This window comes from Cyprinus carpio, unplaced genomic scaffold (genome assembly GCF_018340385.1).
Source record: "Cyprinus carpio isolate SPL01 unplaced genomic scaffold, ASM1834038v1 S000006561, whole genome shotgun sequence".
Classification (NCBI taxonomy): domain Eukaryota; kingdom Metazoa; phylum Chordata; class Actinopteri; order Cypriniformes; family Cyprinidae; genus Cyprinus; species Cyprinus carpio.
In genome coordinates, this window is record NW_024879223.1 from 1,653 (window position 1) to 7,710 (window position 6,058).

Sequence of the window (6,058 nt, forward strand, 5' to 3'; positions counted from 1 at the left end):
TATATATATGCATTTTATGATGGACGCAGCGCCTCGAGCTTGCTTTGACCTCATGTTTGCGGGTGAATACAAATGATCATCATAATTAATCATAGGGGCATAATTAAAGTCCGGCGCAGAGAGAAGAAACATAAAAAGCTGGAGATGCAAAAAAAATCTCTATGAAGTATTTCAGTCGGGTTTCAGTCCCCATCATAGCACAGAAACTACACTTGTTAAAATTACAAATGACTTGCTTCTTGTGTCAGACCAAGGCTGCATCTCATTGCTTGTTTTGCTTGATCTTAGTGCTGCGTTCAACACCATAGATCACGACATACTCATAGATAGATTACAAAACTATACAGGTATCCAAGGGCAGGCTTTAAGATGGTTTAGATCCTACCTGTCCGATCGCTACCACTTTGTTTATTTAAATGGGGTGTCATCTCTTTTATCACCAGTAAAATATGGAGTGCCACAAGGATCGGTCCTAGGTCCTCTGCTATTTTCAATATACATGTTGCCCCTTGGTAATATCATTCGAAAATACAGGATTGGTTTCCACTGTTATGCTGATGATACTCAACTATATATCTCAACGAGACCAGATGAAACTTCTAAATTAACTAAGCTAACAGAGTGTGTTTAAAATGTAAAAGATTGAATGACCAATAATTTTCTCCTATTAAATTCAGATAAGACAGGGATATTACTTATTGGACCAAAAAACATTACACAGAATCTCGTAGATTAGAATTTGCAACTAGACGGATGTACTGTTACTTCCTCTACTGTCAAAAACCTGGGTGTTATATTAGACAGTAACTTGTCTTTTGAAAATCATATTTCCCATGTTACAAAAACAGCATTCTTCCATCTTAGAAACATTGCCAAGCTACGAAACATGTTACCTGTTTCTGATGCAGAAAAGCTAGTTCATGCGTTCGTGGCCTCTGAACGACTGGACTATTGTAATGCACTTCTAGGTGGATTTGGCCATGCATCCACTCCAGCTACAAACTTATAAAGCTAGGTGACCAGAAATGCTGGCGTTAGAGTCCGCCTGGAGTCAAGAAGAAAATATGATCACTCCATTGCACCCCCAATACACTGCAGTCGATCTCTACTTCCCATTTCACCTATGGTTAAAATGTCGGTTACAAAAGGCTTATTATTACCATGCACCTTGCCAAGAAACATACAATGGTTTTGGCTCTGCGGTACTAACTATGCACCCGCTACAATCCATCAGGCTCCTAAGTGCAGCTGGACTTTTATTGGTACTGGATGGCAGAATCCACTAAAGGAGGTGAGCTTTTTGCATTTGGCTCTGGAAACTCTGAGACCAGCCGCTACTGTTAATCGTATTTTAAGAGTTCAGACACTTTCTCTGTTTAAATCTGAATTAAAAACACACCTCTTTTGGCCGAAATGTTAAAATAATGGCATCCTCGCCCCAATCTTATTGACTGCGGTTATATCTGATCATGATCGCCGCGCATTATTGGTTAACGGCTGGGTTAGAAACTAGTGAAATTTGCCGAAGCAGCAGGAACAGCAACTCGCTAAGCTATGTGCCTCCTGACTGTTTTTACAGCTTACTAGGTTTTTACACACACAAACTTCAGTGCCGGATCCAGAACACCTGAGGAAGGGATGATGCCAACCTCGGAAGTTAGAGACCCTAGATGATAACCCAGAGACAACATACAGAACCAACATATTTATAAGTTTGACGTATAATTATGTTAATAGTGTTAATTGTCTGTTGTTTACGCTTTTTATTGATTTTTCTCCAACATTTCTGCCATATATGCAATATTAAACCGACATACCACTGATAAGCTACTACTAACATTGTGGTAGAAACTTTCACTTTTCTGTAAGTTGCTTTTGCACGATTTGTATTGTAAAAAGTGCTATACAAATAAACTTGAACTGAATTGAATGAAGCCCGTGCATCACTTTCAGGTAACTACCTTCATAATCCTGTGAAACTTTTTTTTATTGTTGACGTTTGTAACGTGGTTTAATGTCGGTAATAATTTTACCATCAACAACAACGCATCTGACTTAATATTCTAGTTTCCATGACTTAAAATGTATTAAATAAAAACAACGAGACAACAACGATTGGTTCATTAATAATAATGATATGGTTTCATTGAATAACACTGTTAAAATAGGGTAACCATACGTCCTTTTTCCCCCCGGACATGTCCTCTTTTTGGACTTAAAAATTGCGTCCGGGATTCGGCTTTTGCTAATCGCCATTCATTGTGTGTATTTTTGTATTAAAGCCCTGCGCGTTATAAGATATAATTTTCACGCATCAGGGAGCCAGTATCAATTTGCAGAGTATTTACATTTACATTACATTTACATTTAATTTACATTACATCAACATTTAAATCACTTTGGATGCAGCTCGTGTTGGATGCAGGGTTGCCAAATCCGCATTTTTATTAAACGGAATTGGGCTGATTTTGAACTGTTGCAGCAGGTTGATTTTCGAAATATTGCATAAATTACATTTGACTGAACTTCTTGTTTTGAAACATTTTGCATTCTACCTATGATAAAGCTGTGCTAGATGTTAAGTTTTGTGAAGGATGACCACTTTTTGTTGTGGTACAAAGAAATGGTGTTGACAAAATAGAAGGCTGAGGGAGGAATCTTGTTGTTCTCAGGGATGTGATTACGGGGTGATGGTTATTGTATAAAAACGGTAGTAGGGATGGAATCATAATTGTTTTTACTATTAATATGATACTATAAATGGTGATATAATTACAACAGGACAATTACATAGCTGAGCAAATAATAATAATGATAATGACATGAGCAGATAAATACATGACCACAATATTGTAATTTACAACAAAATTGCACTATTAATTTAGTCACAGTACTGGTAATAATGTATTGTTATTGTGATGGTAGTAGAGATTAATATTAATATCATTGTCTTTATTATTATTGTTATTTCTATTGTTACTATAAAACTGTGATTTAACAATATAAAAGGATATGGTTATATTTTATATATTACATGATTATTATAAATACCAGGACATATTAGAATGTTTATGATAATGAGGACATTTTACAGGAGGACATAATACATTGTATTATTGTGATTATTGAGACAGTCCTATTGTAATTGGGTATTTGTATATAAATATTATAATAACACATAAATAATTAGTAACGGACAATGGCAGCAACCATATGGTGTAATATACGGAAATGAATTGGGGGTGGGAGCAAATAAGTTCTACTTCTTTCCACTCCCTTTCGAGCAAGTATTATGTGTGTATCATAATTGTCATGTATATATTTCTGTGTGTGTGTGTGTGCGCATATCTGTTTATGTGTAGTTATTATCTGTAAGGTATACGTATGGATACATATGTGAGATAAACTGTTCTATTTTTCTACACATGTGTATTTACACACACACACACACACACACACAAATATATATTTTTTTTTTTTTGCTCATCACAATCCCCTTCCAATGGTAATCTAAATGTAAAAACCCAGGAAATTAAATAACAAAAATCCTTAATATCGGCTAACTGTTATGGTACCAATGTACTGTGCATACCAACTGATCGCGCTATACTTTGGGGGCTACTTTAACCCTCCCCAAACCCTAAATCCACCCTAGTTAAAAATATATAATGGAATACAAAGTAAACAACTGACATTATTACAAATGCCTGCAAAGGGCACCAAAGGCCTGATAATTGCTGTTGTTACACTTACAGGACGATCAAACCCTTGCTTAATATTGACTAAACATTTAATTCAAATATCCACTTAATTTTTGCCATCTTTGCAATAGAAATGCTACATTCTTTAATTTCCTCAACAAAACATGCGTTGACATCACAAACTTTACAAATTTAACTATGGTTTTATTTCATATAAAACCGTTTCAATTTTATTTCGTAATTTTAAATCGCTTGAGACTATAAAATCAATTAGACAACTAAAAATCATAGCTATAGGTAACTGTTCAGAGCTACAATTGTAATTTATAAATACGCAATTTAATTAAGCAATTTATTTAGGATGGGCATTTATATTTTATTAAAGTTCTATTCTGACCCCCTTTGTAGTAGGCTTTTTTTTTTTTTTTTTTTGAGGAGGGGGGCACAGCAATACTATTCTGCTTAGGGCACCCATTTGGCCAGCAGTGGCCAGCAGTGTCCTGCAGCGTTATTAATCCTGCTCATGGGGGGACTTGCCTGCACATTTTGTACATCTCTTCTCTGACACACAGTTCACTTCATGGAGTTTCTCCATTTGAGCTGATGATCTGAATCAGGTGTGTTAAATAAAATAATCTAGAAACATTTGAATAGAACACAAACACACTCATGTTTGCATATGTATTTATTTGTTAAGCTAATGATGCATGTCAATACTGAACAATCAAAGAAAGGAATTATTTGCATGGAGACTTGCTTTTCATTGACAATTGCTCAGGATGATGGGATCTGCAATGTATTTTCTAGAAAATATCAACCAAGCTTTATTATAGCATAAATAGACTAGTGTAGTTACATTATTATTATTATTATTATTATTATTATTTGCTTTTAACTCTTAATGTTTAATCTTGGGTGGACTGATGCAATCCTCCAATAGAGTACAAAGGTTTTAACACAACAATAGTTGCAATAGCAGGGAGAATTCAGTGTGTTCAGTATGTAAATATTTGTTCAAATTATTAGCAATTTCTGAGAGAAAATTGTTTCACAACCAGATTTTTGTGCAGCATATCTAATCATTTCTACAGTATGCATACAATCCATGTTTTTTCTAAACAGGTTTTTTTTTTTTTTTCCTTTTTTACAAACTTTATAAAGATCAGCACAAAAAAAAAACTAACAAGCCTGTATTTTTCCTCTTACATTAAGCTCAGATTAAACTGATATTTTAGGGAACTGCAAATCTGCAATGGAAGCAGCAACTGAAACATCTTCCAAAGAAAAGAGAAGATGAGAGGAGTTATAATATCTCTATCATCAGATCACAGATCATCTCGTTCTTACCCATCATTTAGGAGGAAATCTGTCTGAAAGAGACAATGCCATAGTGAATGAAAAAGGCATGGAAATAACCTGGAAAAGGCATGACATTTTAAAACAGCAATTTCCAGACCTGAAAAAGTTTAGAAAAAGTTGTGGAATTTTATTTTACAAATCTCTGTATAATAGAGTTTTTCGTGTTTCTGCAGCTCTTCAAGTGGCGCTCGGAGCGAAAAACGCTAGATGAACTATAAATCCACTGAGTAAAAACAAATTGTCTTCCTTAAGTAGCCGACAATACCTTTATAATATCTAATATCTAGGGAGTAATATTTAGCATATTTTACTGGGTTAATTATCATATTCTCCCTAACTATGTGTTTATTTTAAAAATTACTGATTTATAACCAGAAATACTTAATTGCTCTTTTGTTGATTTTGATTGCTTCTATTGTCCTCATTTGTAAGACGCTTTGGATAAAAGCATCTGCTAATTTTTTGGATCATCAGACATCAAAGTTTGTTATATACAGGTGCTTCTCAATAAATTAGAATGTTGTGGAAAAGTTCATTTATTTCAGTAATTCAACTCAAATTGTGAAAATGTATTAAATAAATCCAGTGCACACAGACTGAAGCAGTTTAAGTCTTTGGTTCTTTTAATTGTGATGATTTTGGCTCACATTTAACAAAAACCCACCAATTCACTATCTCAACAAATTAGAATACTTCATAAGACCAGTTATAAAAAACTGGAAAGTATGTTAATTTACTGTACATGACCCATCCAAAGTGCACAAACATCCAAAGTGTACACACACAGCAGTGAACACACACACTGTGAACACACACCCGGAGCAGTGGGTATCATTTATGGTGCGGCGCCCGGGAAGCAGTTGGGGGTTCGGTGCCTTGCTCAAGGGCACCTCAGTCGTTGTATTGCCGGTCAGAGACTCAAACCCTCAACCTTAGGGTTAGGAGTCAAACTCTCTAACCACTAGGCCACGACTTCTCCCACGACTTAAAAGGAATAG